At 43.8% G+C, this 21944-nt stretch overlaps 1 long non-coding RNA gene across 1 annotated transcript in view; it reads left to right on the top strand.

The window, feature by feature from the left end:
• Positions 1 to 474: 474 nt before the first annotated feature.
• LOC126991989 (uncharacterized) overlaps positions 475 to 21944 on the top strand; it is a 33852-nt gene continuing 12382 nt past the window's right edge. Inside the window, exon 1 of the long non-coding RNA XR_007746018.1 lies at positions 475 to 494. This is a non-coding gene — a long non-coding RNA (uncharacterized LOC126991989). The remainder of the gene's footprint in view (positions 495 to 21944) is intronic.

The following is a 21944-nucleotide window of genomic DNA, read 5'->3' as shown; positions in this document are numbered from 1 at the left end:
TGTGTTGGGGAGAGGATGGGAGGGGGAAGAGGTGCTGGGGAAGTGGAGGACAAGGGGAGGTGGTAGGGAAGGGGCAGGGGAGGAAGGAGGTGGTAGGCAACCTGCTTGGTAGGAGAGTGGAAAAAGGAGGTATGAGACGTGGTACTGGGAAGAGGGAAAGGTAGGGGAGATAGTAGGTGAGGAGCTGGGAAGGGGGAGAGAAGATGGGAAGGGAAGGGGAGAAAAAGATGGAGGTGATGGATAAGATGCTGGGGAGGGGAGAGGAAAAAAAAAGGAAGTAGCAGGCGTGGAACTGGGGAAAGAGGGAAGGGGAAAAGTAAGGACCGTAGTTGGGAGGGGAAGAGAAGGAGGTGATGGATGTCCTCTCTCTGTGTGTGTTTGTGTGTGTGTGGGTGGGTGGGGGTGGGGGGGGGAGGAGCTACCTCGTGCACTCTGCTTGAGTCCGTCGGAACGAGCGCGTCACCCACTCGCTCTCCTGCCCTCACCCAGGAAAGGTAAGAACCCCAAATTCCCCTTTTCAAGTGTTATATATATGATTCCCTTTCCTGTAATTATCTATGGATACATACATACAATCTTAAGTGTGTCATTACCAACTCAATCAAGGAAGATAGCAATACAAAATCCCTCTGGGAAGAAACAATAGGTAGGAAGGAGAAGCTTGTCATCGGAGTACTTTACAGACCGCCCAACCCCTTTTACAAGAAATTAGTAGGGCGTCAAGATATAGAAATGTGTGTGTAATTGGGGATTTCAATTATAGGAACATAGAGTGGGATACTTTATCCGGAGACCTAGAGGCACAGGATTTGTTAGATGTGATACAGGATAGTTTCCTTAAGCAGTTAATTATAACACCAACGAGGGAAGAAAATAATTTGGATTTGTTGTTAACAAATAGAGAGGACATAATAAGCAACATAGAGGTTGGGGATCCCTTAGGTAACAGTGATCATAAGGAAATCAGATTTAATATTAAATGGGAGGACAGAGTCAGCAGTAACAGCACATTAATACCTGAATGAAGAATAAAGAATGAAGATGCTGGTTAACTCTTGCATAAGGGATTTGGACAGTCTTGGGATGAAAAAATGAAGATGCTGGTTAACTCTTGCATACGGGATGTAGATAGTATACGGATGAAAGAATGAAGATCCTGGTTAACTCTTGCATAAGGGATTTGGACAGTATAGGGATGAATTAAAGTATGAAGCTGCTGGTTAACTCTTGCATAAGGGATTTGGACAGTATAGGGATGAATGAGTGAAAATGCTGGTTAACTCTTGCATAAGGGATTTGGACAGTATAGGGATGAATTAAAGAATGAAGATGCTGGTTAACTCTTGCATAAGGAATTTGGACAACATAGGGATAAATGAGTGATGTTGGTTAACTATTGTGTTAGTATTTCCATGGGTAGTGTTATGAGCCTGGTGATAGTTTGTCAAGGCTTCTGCATCATGAACGTGACAAAAACACGCCTGGGAACCCGACTCTTCTGTGGGCTTGGGAAACAGTGGTTGTGGGAGCCCAAAGCGGCTGAAAATATGGGTCTGTTACCTCACATCCTCTTCCTCCTATCCACCAAGAGTACTATTCAGGAAACCATAAACTCCACTCCTTTTTTATTTTTGTTCACACAGTGGAAAATTTCTCTCTATCACACATTCTTTTACTCTTCTTTTTCTTCTTTTTTCTTTGTTTTCTTCTTTTTCTTTATTTTGGTTCTTCTTCTTCTTCTTGTATGTACTCACCTATTTCATCCCTCCTCCTTCCTCTTCCTCTTCCTCCTCCTCCTCCTCCTGCCCCTCCTTCCTCTTCCTCCTCCTCTTTCATATAATCCTGCTCTTTTTCCCTCACCTCCTCCTCTTCCATATCATCCTGCTCTTTTTCCTTCTCCTCCTCCTCCTCCTCCTCCTCCTCCTCTTCCATTCATCCTGCTCTTTTTCCTTCTCCTCCTCCAGGTATGCGGGTGAATTGTTTTCACCTCAGGGAGCTAGACGTCCCTGCCCTGCATAGTCTCAGGTCACTCTTGGACAAGGTGTAATACCTGATCTGTCTCCCGTGCCAGGGTCACGGTGAAGCCTCTGGGCAGCAGCAGTGGTGGATTGGACTGCAGGCAGAGGATCTCTTTATGAGACAATGGCTGGAGTTCCAGGGTTCTAGTCAGCTGGACCGTGCCTAATTATTTAGGCCTGCGGTGTAGAGGAGTGTGGCGACTTCTACACTAAAAAAAGCCTCCCTGGGAACCAGTTGTCGGTGTGAGCTCCCCGTCCCTCCCCTCTATCGACGGTACTCCCATCCCTATTCTGCATAACAGCTGGTTCTTGTTTTCTCCTGAAAGAGATGTCTTCCGTGGGCCATTTGAGGTTGCACCTCCCGGCTTCTAGTTGGAGTTTCTGAGGGTTTTTCTTATACTCAAGGAATATTTCAGTTTTTTGGTCTCTCAGGAAGGGCGTCTGATACTCTCTAGAGTTGGTGGAGAACACCTGGTGACAGGTACCACTGGCCAGGCCTCGAAAGGGTCGCAGAGTTGGGTAAGACGTTTCGGAAAGTGGGAACGAATTGCTGGTTCCTCTCCTTGCCAGCTCTGCTCTGTGTGACTACGCCATTCTGTTCTATGGGACAAAACTGAGGACAATAGCTGAAAAGCGCCGGGTTGTGAAAGTCTCTCTCGTGACCGAGGCTCAGGACAAGCGATTGGTCTTTGAGGCGTTTTCAAGACCCTGTGGGAGCGAACTCCCAGTGTTGGAGGCATCTAACACAGCAGTATCTAATTTCCATGCACAATTTTTATACAATTCAATTTATGGTCACAATTTAAGTTATTTCGAAAGCGCTTTTAATATTTGCCCAAACTGTTAACTCGCTTCAATTTCTAACAATGCCTTCGAACCTTAAGTGTGACGTGTGTCCCGGACGTTTTGCAGCTCAGTTCTTCCAGCTGAGTAAAACTTGCCGCCTCTGCGTTCAAAGATTACATCTTCAGAAGGCTGTGACTGAATGGAAAGTCAAGCACAATGATCTTGAAAAGAAATTTGTAGCCCTTCAGGAATTTGTTTTAACTAATGTGGCAGTGACTCCACCATCGATGGTGGAGAGGCCCTCCACCGAGACTGTGCCCTCTCCAGACGACCCTCCTGCTTCACGGGAGGACGTGTTACCTGCCTCACAGGTTGACTCCCAGCCTGCCTCACAGGATAACCCCCAGCCTGCCTCACAAGTTAACCCCCAGCCTGCCTCACAGGCTAACCCCCGGCCTGCCTCACAGAAAAACCGCCAGCCTGCCTCACAGGCTGACCCCCAGCCTGCCTCACAGGCTAACCCCCAGCCTGCTTCACAGGCTAACTCCCAGCCTGCCTCACAGGACAACTTCCAGCCTGCCCCACTTAACGCTTCTCCTCCTGCTTCACAGGATGTCGGGTTCCAACCTGTAAGGAATGGAGCCAAACCGAAGCAGGCAACCAAGGATTTACTGACCTCCACTACCTTCAATAGGTTCCAGGTGCTGGCAGACACCATGGAGGATGAGTTTGAGACTCGCCTAGTTGGGGACTCCATGATGCGTGGCCAGCTGGTTGAGTTCTGTGGTCGTTCATCAAACAGCCGCAGAAAACGTTACTGCTATCCAGGTGCCAGACTGGACGACATCACCGCAGCGTGCGATGATGTCACGAGAAATGCCGACCGAAACACCCTCTTTGTCATTCACGCGGGGACAAATGACGTAAAGACAACCCTTTCTGAGGAACTGCTTGAGAAATACCGCCGCATGATCAAACAGTATAAACGTAAAACGGATGCCAGTAACATCATAATCTCAGGAATCCTCCCGAGGGTCGGTGCCGAATCTAACTTTTACAATACGGCCTTCAGCACAAACAACAGACTTCAGTCCCTTTGCTCACAAGAAAACGTCCAGTTCGCTAACTTGTGGAACAATTTTTACTACGATTCAGACTTGTTCCTTCCTGATGGCATTCACTTAAACCCTGTTGGAGCAGCCCGTTTCGGGAGGCTGCTCTGTGACCAAGTGGCTCTTCGAAAGCCAAAAAACGCGGAGGCGAGAACACCAGCAGCTCCACCGTAAGGGTGCACTCAACCCGCAAAACTCCCGACTCGAATCACATTAAAGCTTGCTATGTAAACGCTCGTAGCCTACGTAACAAATTTGAAGACTTAGAAGTCCTCGCAGCTACAAATCATTATCACATCATCGGAGTCACAGAATCTTGGATAGACACTTCAAATAGAGATTTCATTGCGGAATATTGATTACCGGGTTATACCATCTTTAGTCATGAAAGAGAGAACAGACAGGGTGGAGGCGTTATCTTTTATATCCACAACTCTCTCCATCCAGTATCCGTGAAAACAGATATAATAACCAATATAGACACGGTCTTCATTGAAATTAAAAATAAATCTCGTAAAATAGTAATTGGACTTATCTACAGACCGCCAAGGCAGGCTCTTGATATCGACCATGCATTAAGTGAATTATTATTAGAAACAAGTAGCAGTTGCGAGGCAGTAGTTGTTGGGGACTTTAACTTGGCAGTGAAAAGATGGGGTGAACCGTTGAACTGTCATACAGGGCTCGACCTGTACACAAATTTACTAGAAAGTGATTTGCATCATCACGTTCAAGAACCGACTCGGGAAAATAATATACTTGACCTTATCTTTTCAACGACAGCTGATCTAGTTAACGAAGTAAATGTTGGTCCAATTTTTAGTTCTAGCGATCACCGAACAATCACATTCAGCATCAATATGAAAGAAAGTAAAGTAACTCCTAGTAAAGAAAAGGTGCCTGATTATCAGAGAGCGAATTTCGTAGGACTCCGATCAATTCTAAATAATTCTGACTGGACTGAAATCACGGCGGAAACAGATATTAATAAATCTTGGGGGGCCTTCACCACAATATTGAACAATGCCATAAGCATATGCGTACCCTATCGTAACAGACGTTCAGCTTCTAAGAAGAAACCCAAATGGTGGAATAACGAAATTCAAAATAGCCTATCTCTTAAAAAATGCGTATACAATAAATACATATCAACTCTGAGCGAGGCTGACAAACTAGAGTTGGACAGAATTCGCCGCGAAACCAAGAAATTAATAAAACGAAGCAAGAAAAATCTTGAAGAATATATAGTGGAAACAAGTAAATATAATCCTAAAGAATTTTTCAGCTATGTAAATAATAAAAAGTCACTCACTTGTGGTATCGGACCGCTTGCTAATGAAAATGGAAACCACACGAACGATGAAAATGAAATGGCTACAATCCTAAATAACTTTTTCGCATCCGTATTTACCGACGAAGATTGTTTATCACCTCAACCGCCGGAGGTTAGAAGGGCCGAAAAGATGTTAAGTGGCGTGCTCATCGTAGAAAGTGACATTTTACGCACAATTGAAAAGATTAAAGTAAGCAAAGCTCCTGGTCCAGACAAAATTACCCCTAGGGTCTTAAAAGAAATCAAACATCAAATTTGTAAACCGCTCTCCATCATATTCAATAAATCTTTAACAGCTGGAAAAGTTCCGTCGGATTGGAAACTTGCAAATGTCACACCAATTTTCAGGAAACTATCGACCAATTAGCCTGACATCTATTGTTTGTAAGTTAATGGAGACTATCATTCGCGACAATATGGTGAAATTCTTCGAAGAAAATAATATAATAAATAATTCGCAACATGGCTTCCGTAGTAAACGTTCGTGTTTGACTAACTTACTTGATTTTTTTCACTATATTTTGAGGTGTTCGATGAAAGCAGATCAGTAGATATCATATATCTGGATTTTCAAAAGGCATTTGATAAGGTCCCCCACCAACGATTCCTCAGCAAACTATTGGCGCACGGTATCTCGGGTAACATTCACAATTGGCTTGTGGACTGGCTCTCTGAGCGGAAACAGAGAGTAGTTCTAAACGGTGTTACATCTAACTGGCTCGATGTCAAAAGCGGCGTACCTCAAGGATCAGTGCTTGGCCCCATGCTCTTCTTAATTTATGTTAATGATATCGATGATGGGCTCACTTGCAAAGTATCAAAATTTGCTGATGACACAAAAATTGCTAGTAAAGTAACTGCGACACTCGACGAAGAAGCTTTACAATCAGATCTAGATCGACTTGCACGTTGGGCCAATCAATGGCAAATGAAATTTAACGTTGACAAATGTAAAGTGTTGCACATCAGAAAAAATAACAATCGGTTCGATACGTAATGAATGGCCAACAACTTTCTGCAGTAAGTAAAGAAAAGGATCTTGGAATCACTATATCAAGCGATTTAAAGCCCGGTCAGCATTGTTCAGAGGTAGTTAAAGCTGCAAACAAATTGGTTGGCTTCATCGGACGAGTCTTTAATAATAAATCGGAAAAAGTAATATTAAAACTGTATAATTCGTTGGTTCGACCCCGTCTAGAGTACTGTGTACAGTTTTGGTCTCCCTACTACAGAAAAGACAGAAAAGTTGGAACGAGTCCACCGAAGAGTAACAAAGATGATTCCTTGGTTGAGAAATTTGTCATATGAACAAAGGCTTAAAGAAGTAAATTTATTCAGCCTATCAAAACGAAGAATGCGAGGCGATCTAATAGAAGTGTTTAAAATGTTCAAAGGATTCAGTGATATTAATGCGGAAGATTACTTTACAACTGATCGATCAAATAGAACAAGAAGAAATCACAATTTGAAGATAAGTGGTAAAAGATTCTCGTCGCACGAAGCTAAACACTTCTTCTTCAATCGAGTTGTTAATGTTTGGAACTCTCTACCTTGTGATGTCGTTGATAGTACAACAGTTACGGCCTTCAAGAATAGATTAGACAAGTGTTTTGAATCCAACCAGCAACTAAGATATTACTCATTGTCATAATAACGTTAAGTTCTTTCGAATACTGGTGTCCTTGTCCGCTTTTATCGCCCGGTTAGTGGTAGCAGTAATGGTAGTTCTTTCCTCTTTCCTACATAAATTCCATGCAGTTTTTCCATGCTGCATGGTTCTTTTTCCTTTCCTGCCAGCTTTAGCTGGAGGGACGGGGGGGTGGGGAGGAGCCTTCGCCTTTGCTGTTCTTCATCTTCCACCTTTGATTAGATAGTTAGTGTAGCTTGTCACAAACAGCCTCGTAAGGACCAGCAGGTCTGCTGTTGTTTGTTCTTCCTTTGTGTTCCTTTGTGTGACTTCAGGAAGGCGGACTACGAGGGGTTGAGACAGCAGCTGCAAAGGCTTAGGGGAGTGAGATCAGAAGTAGGTCAGGACCCAGAGCAGGGAGGGGCTTTAATCTCTGGTGAGGTCACTATTCAGGTCAGTAGCTTGGAGGATGAGTACAATAGTCTGGTCAGGGAGATTAAACTAGGGCAGAAACACTTTATACCTCACAGGGAAGTCAGGTCAACAGGTAATTACCCGCGATGGATGACAGACAGGTTAAAAACTGAAATAGGAAGGAAAAGAGGACTATATGTTAGAATCAAAAGGGGGGAAACTCACCTAAGGGACAGTTACAACGATTTAGCTAGAACAGTAAAGGAGAACACACGTATGGCAAAACGTAAATATGAGATTAGAATTGCCAGGGAAGCAAAGACCAATCCAAAGGGATTCTTTCAGCTTTATAAGACCAAAGTTAGGGATAAAATAGGGCCGCTTAAAGAATCACTGATTGATTGAGATGAGGAAATGAGCGAGGCGTTAAATAGATATTTCTTATCAAAGAAAGATTAGATGATATACCCCAGGGAGAACAGATCTACAGGGGAGAAGAGGTAGAAGGATTAACCGACATCATCATAAGTAGGGAGCTCGTGATTAGACAGATAAATAGACTTAAAGTCACTAAGGCGCCAGGGCCAGATGAGCTTTTCCTCAGGGTAATAAAGGAATGTGAAACTGAAATAAGTGGGCAGTTAACATAAGTATTTAGGAAGTCGCTAGACACAGGGGTGGTGCCTGTTTCATGGAGGCAGGCACACGTTATTCCAGTATTTAAGAAGGAAGACAAATCTTCTTTGGAGAACTATAGGCCGATTAGTTTGACGTCAGTTATAGGTAAAATGACTGAGTCAATAATAGCTGATAGTATTAGGGACCATATTGACAGACATACTTTAATTCACGACTCACAGCATGGGTTTATAAAAGGAAAGTCGTGCCTCACTGATCTTTTATTCTTTTACCATAAAGTATACGAGGCAGCTGACAATGATGAGAGCTATGATGTAGTTTATCATGATTTTAGTAAGGCCTTCGATAAGGTACTTCACCAGAGACTGTTAAATAAAGTCAGGGCTCATGGTATAAGAGGGAAGGTATTTGATTGGATTAGGGCGTGGATTAGCGACAGGAAACAGAGGGTTCCCATTAACGGTAAAAAATCCTAATGGGTAATGTTACCAGTGGGGTTCCTCAAGGTTCAGTTTTAGGCCCGCTTTTATTCATTATCTACATCAATGACATAGACAATGGGATAGCTAGTGACAAAGGTAAATTTGCAGATGACACCAAAATAGGACGCACTATTAGGACAGGGGAGGATGCTAGAGCACTGCAGGAGGATCTCAACAAACTGTCACCTTGGTCAGAGAAATGTCAGATGAATTTTAACATCACCAAGTGTAGCGTACTTAGTGTAGGAACTCGCAACCCATTACACGGGTATAGTTTAGACTCCACAGCGATAGGAAGGTCTGAGTGTGAAAGGGATTTGGGAGTGTTAGTGAATTCTGACCTAAAACTAAGGAAGCAATGTATTAGTGCATGGAATAGGGCTAACAAGGTAATAGGCTTTATTAACAGGACGGTAACCAACAAGAGTGCAGAGGTCATCCTCAGACTCTATTTAGCGTTAGTTAGGCCACACTTAGATTATGCTGTCCAGTTTTGGTGCCCACACTACAGAATGGACATCAACTTGCTAGAATCAGTTCAGAGTAGGATGACCAAGATGATTCAGGGGCTGAGGAACCTCTCATATCAAAATAGGCTGAAACATCTAAACTTACATTCACTAGAAGACGAAGAGTGCGGGGAGATCTGATAGAAGTATTCAAATGGGTCAAGGGGTACAACAAAGGCGATATAAGTAAAGTACTGAGAATTAGCCAACAGGATAGAACTCGCAGTAATGGATTTAAATTAGAAAAGTATAGATTTAGGAGAGATATTGGCAAGCATTGGTTTAGTAATGGGGTGGTGGGGGAATGGAATAGACTCAGCAATCACAGTTAGTGCAGGGACGATAGCTTGTTTTTTAAGGGGGAGATCCCCCTATGTTTAAGAAATAGCGCGAGTTTCTTCTAATTCACACAGTACATGCATAGCATTATGCTAATCATCATATCCATATTTGGTGTGGATATGACTGAAAAAAAAAATTATGAATTTTTTTGTGTTTTTTCAAAAATTTTGGAATTCGTTTGGAATCGCCAATTCTTCACCAATTTTAATGTGATTTTTACAGTAATATCACATCATCTATGTTACCATATATCCGAACCGAAATTTTTGAAAATCTTCTTTTTTTATTTATTTTTATTTTTTTAATTTTTTTACTAGTCTAGACGTGAAAAAATCACTGAAAAAAATGTTTTTACCTATTTTCAAATTTTGGAATCGGATTCATTTTCTACAACCATTCAATGCTTTTGTCCCAAAATTTCGGCCAAATCGGACAAAAACTAAAGGAGGAGATAGCATTTGTGTGTGAAAATCCATGGTTTTGAGAAAACAGCGATCAAAGTTTGCCTTCCGATTTTTCATGTTCCAAGTGAAGTGAAACTATAATAAGAGATTCCAGTTATATTTGTTTATGCATATGGATACATATGGTGTTTATACCTAATAATCTGGCACCTGGTCCCCCCATAATAAAAATTTATTAGGTATTACATGCTCGAAGGCAAGGGTATCATGATGCGCCACATCACTCATTGTAGCCAGGTTTGATTAGAACGCCCCAGCCTGATATTGTTTGCTAGGGCTGCCTGGTGTTTTCTTTTTCTGACGTCTCTTCCTCTTTCTAGGTGTTAGTCTTCTTTCCTCCTTTCGTTTCAGTATTTTTTCCATTGCAGGGTTCGATCCAAACATACTTGTGAGAAGATGATATTTCTCGTAGGTAACCAAAGTTGTGGTCTAGGATGGTCACTTGGCTGGCACACTTCACCCTAAAATATCCTGCATGCTTTATTTTCAAACACTTCTGCCACACTTTAGAATGCAGTGATTCGTTAGGGTTTTGTGACCTCCCTTTCAAGCATTTTTCCAGTAGTGTTGGGGCAGTCAGGTCCCTGTAAACTTGCTTTATATATTCCAGGCTCTCGTACTCTATCTTAGCAAGGTACAAGTTCTTGGTGGAGTGTGCAGGTGGGACTTCATTTCTTGCTTTGGCTCTGTTGTAAAAAATTCCAAGACTCTTCTCCCTTCGGACATAATGCATGTCCTGGTTTCTCATCAGTCGATGTTAGATGGAAGTAGCTCGACCACACTGCCTCCCTCATGGTCTTCAAGTCACTTCCAGTGTTGTCTCTGATGGCTTTTCCATAGTAAAATTGAAGATGATCTACTATTTCATCAGTCAATTTTCCTTTTCCACCAAGCAAACTCATTTTCCTGGTCTTTCCTGTTTTTGTTTTTGTGATGACACTGGCCTCCTGCTTCATTTTTCGTAAGCGTGTCCCCATGCGTTTGCATACGTGGTTGACGCATTCTTCTTTCTTGACCTTCACGTTTTCGTAGGGTCCCTTTCCGTTGTCCAGTTCAGTCACAGCCGTAAATGCACTCGAGTCACCATCTCCAACAAAGGTAACGTAACGGAGCTTGTGACTTAGGGATCGGCTCCACAATCTTCTTGCTGCCTCTGCCTCCATCGCACCACTTTTTCCATCGAAGTTTTTATGGCACTTGTGGGTTTTGTTTGATGGTTTCATCCTCCTCTTCTCACAAGCAATGCAATAGTTGCAGAGGACTTCAAAATCAAGCACGATTCCTGTGTACACATCAATCACAAACCCAATACCAATGTGTGATTTGTGACCTCGAGTCATCCATGTCCCGTCGTAGGACACCTCCACGTCAAGGATGCCGTCTTCATCAGGTTCTGCCATCTCTCTGAGGTGTAAAATTCCTTGACGGATTCATAGACGATCTCCATCCCTTTCTCGTAGTGACCTTGCATTTTGTTGTAAAGGAAGTGGCAGTGCCTCACGTACGAAGCAGCGGTGAGTTCACGATCAGTACCTAAGAAAGCAGACCTACTTTCAAGGTCTGCTCGACCCTCACCCGTCACAAGGCTGTGGTATACTTGTTGGAGGTTTACTTCAGTATACTTGTTTTCCTCCCCACCTGCTAGCTTGAATGTTCTAGGTGGTGCATGGCAATAATTAGTTCCACATTCCTCGCAATCAACACTGATGGTGGTGTCCCATCTGTTAGCAGCAGGTGTTACTACTACGTTCTTCCTGCATCCTCGCTTCTTGCATTGGAGCTCAGCAACCATAGCACGTAACTGGCTTCCAGTTCCGATATATCTCGTCATACTCTTCAGTAACAGCAGGCAAACGGCTGGATGTAAGGTGAGTCCTTGTCAATGCACGTGGCACGCGAAGCGTGGCAGCAGCAGGTGTTGAAGATGACGATGCAGCAGGTGTGGAAGCAGCAGATGACGATGCAGCTGTTGATGCAGCAGATGATGATCCAGCAGGTGTGGAAGCAGCAGATGATGATGCAGCAGGTGTGGTTGGTGATGGAGGCGGGGGTGGAAGTACCGTGGCAGGCAGCATGTGTGGTGGTGGTGGTGGCTGCAGGCCAGCATCCTCACTCTCACGTTCAGCAGCGATGTTTTCCTTCCTCTCCCTGCCCAATACCCAGGCTCTTCTACTCTGTAGTATTCTCCTCTTCAACTTAGGCATGTCTGTGTTCAGAATTCGGAAGCAGATCTTAAAATAAGGCACGGATCAGTACAAGATAAGCAGGAGGAGCGGCGGCATGTCATACCCCTCTGGCATCTCTTCTCTCTCTGATCGGCGTGATCGCTATACGCGCTGCTGGCTGCTGGCTGGGAGGGTTGGGAAGGATGGTTCAGGATGCCAGAGGTATGAGAATGTGTTTTCACTTCATTATTTCTTCATAAAATAGTTATTTCAAGCGTAAAAAAAAACAAAAAAAACATGCATACTCCTCCCTTACTTGCGCGTCACGGACATTTAATAGACATTTAAAGGGCTGCTCGCTAGGCCCTTTAAAATTGCGGTAGAGAAAAAAGAACTTCACCATTTGATACTAGAGGGATACTAGGTGTTGCCTGGCTGTAGAACAGAAAACCGATATTTTTCACCCGCATCTACAAAAATTAAGGCGAATCTCCCCCTTAAGAGTAGACTGGATAGCTACATGGACGAGGATGACAGGTGGTAGTGAGGTGTGGGTGTAGTAAGGAGACAGGGTACTGGAGGATACGCCCGTACCGAAGGTAAACGAGGATCAAGCCTCTACCTGTAACCCCTGAAACTACACCTCACCCATCGTGAGTAGTGGGGGGGATTCTGGAGCTGCCCTGTGTAGGCCACTCGGCCTCTTGCAGTTTCCCTATGTTCTTATGATTCTCTCTCTCTCTCTCTCTCTCTCTCTCTCTCTCTCTCTCTCTCTCTCTCTCTCTCTCTCTCTCTTGAAATGTACAACGTTCTAAGGCAGTCACTTAATAACAACGACTCACTGATATTAGGAGACTTTAATCTCCCACATATCGACTAGGTGACACTATCAGGTACAGAAGGCGAGTCGCATAGAATGATCGAATTTCTAGAAGAAAATTATCTAAGCCAAATGGTTTCTGAACCCACTCGACAAAATAACATACTCGACCTTGTTATAACGACCCAAGATAACCTAGTCAGTAATGTCACGGTAGGAGAACACCTCGGTTCCTGCGATCATAAATTAGTGCGCGTCGACATTAGAGCTCAAACATCAGTGACAGGGAGGGGAGGGTCGCACTGGGGAGGGGAGAAAAAGGGGAGAGAGAGAGATTGCTGGGGAGTTTGTAGTGTGGCGTAAGCTTATCACGGCACGAAGAGAGGACTCAAGTAATCAGTAAGGGGATGTCGTTATCTTGTTTTTGCTATCAAGTGTTTATTTTTAGCATCCTCCATAACAACACAAAGCAAGGGATATAAATAGATAAAACAGCATCCACCTGTTGTTGACCTCCACCCGAAGTTGACCTCCACCCGAAATTGACCTCCACCCGAAGTTGATCCTCCACCCGAAATTGACCTCCACCCGAAGTTGACCTCCACCCGAGATTGAGTTCCACCCGAAACTGACCTCCGCCCTAAATTGACCTCCACCCGAAATTGAGTTCCACCTGAAATTGACCCCGCCTTTCTCCTTTGCGGAGAGGGGAAAAAATATCTGAGGAATTTAAAAGAACTGCTAGTACGGCTGGGAGGACTCAAATGAAAAAAGAGGGCTTTATTTTGTACAATTTTTATTCCTTTTTTTTAAGAAGAACACCATAGATACCATGCATTAGCTTAGCCAGTATACTATTTGTGCTGCCTTGGAGAATCTTGGAACCATTTGCTGAACTGAGTACAAACCAACTAGTTACGTGGCTCACATGAAGCACTTACGAGACTTGGCAACAGAAAACTCCTCAGTTACCCTCGACGTGTTAATTTCCCTCAGTAACTCGTGCTCAATACTCACTAGAGAGAGATGGTTCAATCTTGTTTGACCCATACTGACTCTTACTTCATTCTTGATTCTATTTAATTTTGAAATGGAGCGTTCGCCACTGCAGTTGGTAACCATAGAGTTAAATAAATCTTCAACGCGATCTCGACATTAGGAGAACAAGACCCAAAAGAATGATCATCTGTCAGACGATACAATGTCAGTTCGTAAAGGTCTTGTTGAGATCCAGCAACAGTACAGCTGGATCAGACCGCAACAGCATTGATCCAATATTTCCCAAAATATTATAAGGTACGTCAAGTTTGCAGTTTATTCACAGGCCAACATTCGCTGCAGATTTATCTTTATTTAATGTTATGATAATCCCTCGAGCGTTGGTCTGTAAATGTGTTGGCAACTTAACGTACACCTATTGAATATACACCAGCACAGCGATCGCTTCTGAAGAAGAAAAAAAAAAAAACTATTTTACCCCTTTGGCTCATCGCATGTCATCACGATATATTATTATACTCAATACCCTACCAACGTACTCCTGGCTTACTCATGAATACGGATACTGTTGATAAGAGGCCCAAAACTACCATTTGACATGTTAAAAACAACAAAACACACGCTAAGATTCAGCCGTGCACCTGTGCCTGTGCCTCGACCGCCATTAAACCGCGTCTTTAGCGTCACTTCACTGATCCACGATCTCAATATTTCTCATCAATATCACCACCCAGCTGATTTGTCCTTTTTTTCTGTTATTGATAATTATTATAAACTATACTAAACTATTATCTGCATTAATAGGTTAAGTATATTATGTATAACACACCCCTAACTTACCCTACAGACAGTCAAGGAAATACACATTTTAAAAGAATCCATCGCCAGGACCTTCATGCTATACATTTTACATGATGTTTATTTCTGCTGGAGCCTTGAGTCCAGCTGCAACACCCACAAGTCCGGATTTGGACCGCGGGCCGCCAGTTGAGTTGAGAAACCCTGTACGCCGTATACGGTGTACTATAACGCCAGACTTACTATACAATGTCTAGTGAAGTTTTCAATATTTTCTTATATATAGTAATATCATAGATAATAATAATATAAAAAATCAGGAAAATTCATAATTATTTTGTCTCGGCCTTCTGTGCCTAAGGGCAAAAACTTTAGTTACTATTTTTTACATCCCCGCGGGGCCCCCTGAAGCGCTGGGCCCGTAGTACGTACGTGCTACATGTGCTACTACTAACGGTTTCAGGGGCCGTGTTCCCCTGTTTTTCGCAAATAAAACTTTAACAAAGAACATAAGAACATAAGAACGCAGGAGTCTACAAGAGGCCGGTAGGCCTGTACGAGGCAGCTCCTTTGACCCTAAGCTCCCGCGCATCTAACCCCACCTAATATCGCTGTCCATGAATTTATCTAGTCTATTTTTGAATGTGACAATTGTATTGGCACTCACCACATGACTGCTAAGCCTATTCCACTCATCCACCACCCTGTTAGTAAACCAATTTTTGCCTATGTCCCTGTTGAATCTGAATTTATCCAGTTTAAACCCGTTACTTCGTGTCCTACCCGGTTCTCTTACCAACAAAACCTTATGAATGTCTCTCTTATTAAAGCCCTTCATCCATTTTTAAACCTCGATCATGTCTCCACGCACCCTTCGCCTTTCTAGAGAATGCAAGTTTAACTGTTTGAGTCTTTCCTCGTATGGCAAGTTTCTCAACCCCTGAATCATCTTAGTCATCCTCCTCTGCACCGATTCTAACATTTTGATATCCATTCTATAGTAAGGTGACCAGAACTGAACCGCATAGTCAAGATGAGGTCTAACTAATGCTAAATATAGTTTGAGGAAGACTTCGGGGCTTCTGTTGCTTACGCTCCTTGAAATAAATCCCAGTAGGTACCCTATTAGCTCGATTTCTAGCTTGAATGCATTGTGCCCTTGGACGGAGATCAGAGCTCACTAAGACCCCTAAATCCCTCTCGCACCCAGACCTGCTTATGAGAGTGTCATTTAAGCAATAGTTATGTGAGGGGTTGTTCTTACCTACACTCAGAATACTGCACTTCCCTACATTGAACTCCATCTGCCATTTATCCGCCCAGTCATACAATCTGTTGAATTCACCTTGGAGAATACTAGCGTCCCGATCCGACTCAATTACTCTACCGATCTTGGTATCATCTGCAAATTTACTAACATCACTACTAATCGTCAAATACTAATCAAAGCGTTGGACAAGGATGTTATTTTGGCAGTGGATATTTGAGTCCCCGACCTAATGGGCAAAAATATGATTTGGTGTCACATGTGGATAATGAAGCACTTATAAAAGTAAATTTAGGGTAAACTTGGCTGAAAGTTAAAGGAACTGTGAGCGAGGCTAGCCCCGTCCCGCTCATCTCGTGACGCCGATGTGACGTTTAGCTCTGACGTATGAGTAATCATCCATCCAACCAGCAATTATGTCTTACTGCTTCACACACACACACACACACACACACCGTAGCAATATTCAATCTACTGTAAATATGGATGTTCCTTATATGGACTATCAATTTAGGAGAAACAGTTTTACTCGAAGGAAATTACTTATCCTTTACATAAAAAATGTGACTCTTGGTAGTACATGCTGCATGTATGTAAGCGAGCAGTAGTTTCTGGTTTCATCCCCATACCCAACCTTTCCTTCCTCACACAATCATTCCCACCCAACTACCCAACAACAATGTCGTTGGCGGGGCTAGCCTCGCTCACAGTTCCTTTAACTTTTAGCCAAGTTTACCCTAAATTTACTCCTATAAGTGCTTCATTATCCACATGTGACACCAAATCATATTTTTTCCCATTAGGTCGGGGTCTCAAACATCCACTGCCAAAATAACATCCTTGTCCGACGCTTTGTTAAAGTTTTATTTGCGAAAAACAGGGGAACACGGCCCCTGAAACCGTTAGTAGGTTAAACCGGCCCTGTCTGTGGGTGCGAATATAGGCAGAGCAAGCCGGCATGGAGACAATGTTGAGGTGTGTGGGTTTCGCGCGTTCAGCCAGTCGGGCAATGTTTTGGGTGGAATTCAGAGCCACGGCCACTTTTTTTTTCTCCCCTCTTACCCTCCCATTTCATTCCTTCCCTTTCCTTTCTATTCTTTCCCATCCCTTTCCTTCCCTTCCCTTCTCTTGCCTTCCCTTCACCTCTCATCCCCTTCGTCTCCTTGCCTTGCCTTCCCATCACTTTCCTTCCCTTCCCATTCCCATACTTTCCTTCTCATTCCATCCCATACTTTCCTTCCTTTCCTATTCCATAATTCCATTCCATCCTACACTTTATTTCCCTTCCAATCTCATCCCATCCCATCCTATCCCTTTCCTTTTCCCTTTCATTGCCTTCTTTTCCCTTCCCTTTCCTTTCCATTCTTTTCTATCCCTTTCCTTCCCTTCCTTTCTCTTCCCATCCCATACCACCCTTTCCTTTCCTTTAGTTCTGTTTCGTTTCCTTCCTCTACCCTTCCCATCCCATCCCATCCCATGCTTCCTTTCCCTTTCCCTTCCTTTAATTTAGCTTCCTTTCCTAACCTTCCCTTCCCTTCCCTTCCCATTCCGTTCCTTCGCTTACTCTCCCTTCACTTCCCTTTCGTTTCTCTTCCGTTCTTTTCCCTATAAACACTGAATCAGTAGCTCGAGGAATCCAGTTATCTTTCGTTTGAACATGTCAATGATAAGTAAAAGTAATGATTTGTCTTTAAATTGACGGTATGCCACTTCCTTATGATCACAGGTAGGTTGACTAATTGATACATACACACTTGGGTAGAACGATAGACAAGTAGAAAGGTAAACGAACCATCGATACCCAGAAAGGAGCTTCGAAAGTTAAAAACCGCCGTTAGTGACCCACATGCCTTTAGACGGTGAGGGTGGGCTGTCTCTCATTAGTACTGTTGCATTTTCACGCTCATTTCACTCACTAATCACCTGTCACGTCTACCAGGTAACTTGTAACCCTTTGACTTTATTGTGAGAGTGGAAGGAAGAGCGAGTGAGACTGGAAAACCGTTTAAAATTGATAAGAATTGCGACCTGCGAGAGGAAGAGAGTGGATGGGAGGTATAGGAAGAAATGGTGAATCTCATTTTTAGTTATTTTTCCGTGTGTTTACGTGTTTTACGGCGCGTGTTTGTGGCCCACGGGTGTCTTTGGGTACAGGAACACATCTCACTGCCCCTGAGTACCCAGTAACAGCCTGGCATTGAGATGAAGACGAAGGCCCGTACCTACAATACAATCCTAGGGTTGGCTCCTGCGGGTCCTTTCCTCCCCTCTGCTCTTCTTCTTCTTTTAACCTGTAACGCTTTGTATCGCTTCTTAGGTCCTCCTCCTCTCGTTCCTCCTTTCTTATTCACACACCTTCCTTTTCAGTGTTAGGTAATTTTCTAAACTGAAATAAAGTCACTTATCTTCACTTATTCAGACATTCTGCCACACAGCTCCAAAACCTCTCTTCCCCTCATATGTCTGCTCTAGGTAACGTAGGAGAGGAAAAAATAGGCGTTGGGGGACTGTGGCAGAAGGGAAGGGAAGGAAAGGAAAGGGAAAGGAAAGGGAAAGGAGAGGAAGCAATGGGAAGGAATGGGATAGGAAAGGATGAGGAAGGAAACAAAACGAAACTAAAGGAAGGGAAGAATTAATGGACCCACGGGAGTCAGCGCCAAAATGGACTCGCCAATCTAGGACCTATATGATCAAATTTAGTTAACTTATGAAATGGGTTTGGCCTAGGATACGGCCTAGGAACTCCTAAGTGCAAGCAATGGCCGACCTCCAGCAGCACCACAGACACCAGCCCAGGAATTATCGCCCCTAGAAAGATACTCACAGATGATGTTCTGGAAGAGGCCTAAGCCTGTGGCTCCAGTGCAAAAGCCTGGTTCTCAATGTGTTGGCTGCGTGTGGGGGTTATGTGTGCTCTATAGTTAAACTTTAGTTCCTGGCCCTCCCACACTTTATCAAGGTTTGATTCAAATTTCAACACTGTTTCGGCATTTACCGCCCACCCTGGCAAATCATTCCAGGTGTTGACGACCCTGTTTGAAAAAGCATACTTCCTGATGTTGAGTCTAGATCTCGTCTTAAATATCTTCTTGGTGTTTCCTCTGGTTATATCATCCTCCCTCATCTTGAAAATCCCTCTTGTGCATTCCTGATCGTATTTCTGTGTTATAATCTTGTATGCTTCAATCAGGTCGCCCCTGGATCTCCTGTAGGCCAGGGTAGGCAGGTCCAGCTTCTTCAGCTGTTCTTCGTAGGGAAGGTCTTTTAAATGTGGTACCATTTTGGTGGCTCGACGCTGAACATTCTCTAAGGCCTCTATATCCTTTATCAAGTAAGGACACCAAATCTGGTTAGCATACTCTAGATGTGGCCTTACCAGAGCAGTGTACAAAGCCTTGAAGATGGTAGGGTCCAGATGTAAAAATGTTCTCCTAATTAGTCCCACAATTCTGTTGGCCTTGTTAGTCTTCTCGGCTAAATGGTCAGAGAATGTCAGCTTGTTGTCTATTAGTACACCAATATCCTTCTCAGTGTTTGTGGTAGTGATCCTATCAACCATGGTGTACTCCCGATCCCCCGTGTCTGTCCTGCCCAGTCTCATGTGCTTGCTTTTTTCTGGATGGAAACTGAGCATCCATTTTTCAGACCGTGGCATAGTTGATCTATATCTTCTTGGAGCTTGTCACAGTCTTCAGCGCCACCAATCCTCCTGAATATCTTAGTATCGTCTGCATACAGATATGCCTCACTGCCATTGTTTATGGACTCTGGGAGATCATTAATAAACAGGACAAACAACAAGGGACCAAGCACTGAGCCTTGAGGAACCCCGCTCGTTACCTCCCTCCATTCTGAAGCCTCTCCGTTGACCATCACGCATTGTCGTCTACTAGTGAGAAAACTTTTAATCCATCTCAGGATGTTTCCTTCAATTCTGCATCCTTCCACCTTTGACAGTAGTCTCTTGTGAGATACTTTGTCAAAGGCCTTCATGAAGTCACAGTAGACGACATCAACAGCTTCCCCTTCGTCAATGGCCTCAGTCCACTTGACCAGAACCTGAATCAGTTGGAGCACTGTTGATCTGCCAGTGATGAACCCATACTGTTTGTTGCTAATTAAGTTGTGCCTCTTCATGTGGGCCATTATTGCCTCTCTCAAGATTGACTCCATTATTTTACTAAATACACTTGTTAGGCTCACAGGTCTGTAGTTTCCAGGGTCGCTCTTGTTCCCTTTCTTAAAAATTGGTGTGATGTGTGCAATCTTCCAATCTTCTGGGACTATTCCCTCTTCTAACGAGCTGTTGAATATTATTCTCAGTGGAGCAAGTAGCTCCTCGCTCACCTCTTTGATAACTCTCGGGTTTTTATTTTTTATTTTTTTTATTACAGCAAAGGAGACAGCTCAAGGGCACAAAAAAGTAAACATTAATAAAAAAAAGCCCGCTACTCGCTGCTCCTAAAAAGAATCCAAAGAGGTGGCCGAAAGATAGGTCAGTTTCGGGAGGAGAGGTGTCCTGATACCCTCCTCTTGAAAGAGTTCAAGTCGTAGGCAGGAGGAAATACAGATGAAGGAAGATTGTTCCAGAGTTTACCAGCGTGAGGGATGAAAGAGTGAAGATGCTGGTTAACTCTTGCATAAGGGGTTTGGACAGTATAGGGATGAGCATGAGTAGAAAGTCGAGTGCAAGGGGGCTGGGAGGGGAGGCATGCAGTTAGCAAGTTCAGAAGAGCAGTCATGTGGAAATATCGATAGAAGAGAGAACGAGAGGCAACATTGCGGCGGAATTTAAGAGGTAGAAGACTATCAGTATGAGGAGGAGAGCTGATGAGACGAAGAGCCTTTGCCTCCACTCTGTCCAGAAGAGCTGTGTGAGTGGAGCCCCCCCACACATGAGATGCATACTCCATACGAGGGCGGACAAGGCCCTGTATATGGACAGCAACTGTGCAGGGGAGAAGAACTGGCGGAGACGGTACAGAACGCCCAGCCTCGAGGAAGCTGATTTAGTAAGAGATGAGATATGAAGTTTCCAGTTGAGATTTTGAGTTAAGGATAGACCGAGGATGTTTAGTGTTGAGGAAGGTGATAGCTGGGTGTTGTCAAAGAATAGGGGATAGTTGTTTGGAAGATTGTGTCGAGTGGATAGGTGGAGAAACTGTGTTTTTGAGGCGTTGAAGGACACCAGGTTCTTCTTGCCCCAATCGGAAATAATAGTAAGGGCTGAGGCTAAGCGTTCTGCAGCCTCCAGCCTTGAGTCGTTAAGTTCCTGAAGGGTGGGTCTTCTATTAAAGAAGTTGAATAATGCAGAGTGGAATCATCGGCGTAGGAATGGATAGGACAGTTCGTTTTGGAAAGAAGATCATCAATGAACAACATAAAAAGAGTGAGAGATAAGACAGAACCCTGTGGGACACCACTGTTAATAGATTTAGGGGAAGAACAGTGACCGTCTACCACGGCAGAAATAGAACGGTCAGAAAGGAAACTGGAGATAAAGGTACAGAGAGAAGGATAGAAACCGTAGGAGGGTAGTTTAGAAAGCAAAGATTTGTGCCAGACCCTATCAAAAGCTTTTGATATGTCCAGCGCAATAGCAAAAGTTTCACCGAAACGGCTAAGAGAGGATGACCAAGAGTCAGTTAAGAAGGTTAGGAGATCACCAGTAGAACGCCCCTTGCGGAACCCATACTGGCGATCAGATAGAAGGTCAGAAGTGGAAAGGTGCTTTTGAATCTTCCGGTTAAGGATTGATTCAAAAGCTTTAGATAGACAAGAAAGTAAAGCAATAGGACGGTAGTTTGAGGGATTGGAGCGGTCACCCTTCTTAGGTACAGGCTGTATGAAGGCATACTTCCAGCAAGAAGGAAAGGTAGATGTTGACAGGCAGAGGCGAAAGAGTTTGACCAGGCAGGGTGACAGCACGGAGGCACAGTTTTTAAGGACAATAGGAGGCACTCCATCAGGTCCATAAGCCTTCTGAGGATTGAGGCCAGAGAGGGCATAGAAAACATCATTTTGAAGAATCTTTATAACAGGCATAAAGGAGTCAGAGGGGGGATGAGTAGGAGGAATATGCCCAGAATCGTCCAGAGTGGAGTTTTTAGAAAAAGTTTGAGAGAAGAGTTCAGCCTTAGAGATAGATGAGACGGCAGTGTTGCCGTCA

The sequence above is a fragment of the Eriocheir sinensis genome, unplaced genomic scaffold (assembly GCF_024679095.1).
Source record: "Eriocheir sinensis breed Jianghai 21 unplaced genomic scaffold, ASM2467909v1 Scaffold379, whole genome shotgun sequence".
Taxonomy (NCBI): Eukaryota; Metazoa; Arthropoda; class Malacostraca; order Decapoda; family Varunidae; genus Eriocheir; species Eriocheir sinensis.
Note: the sequence above shows the minus strand (reverse complement) of the source record. Positions and strands in the feature narration are given on the sequence as shown.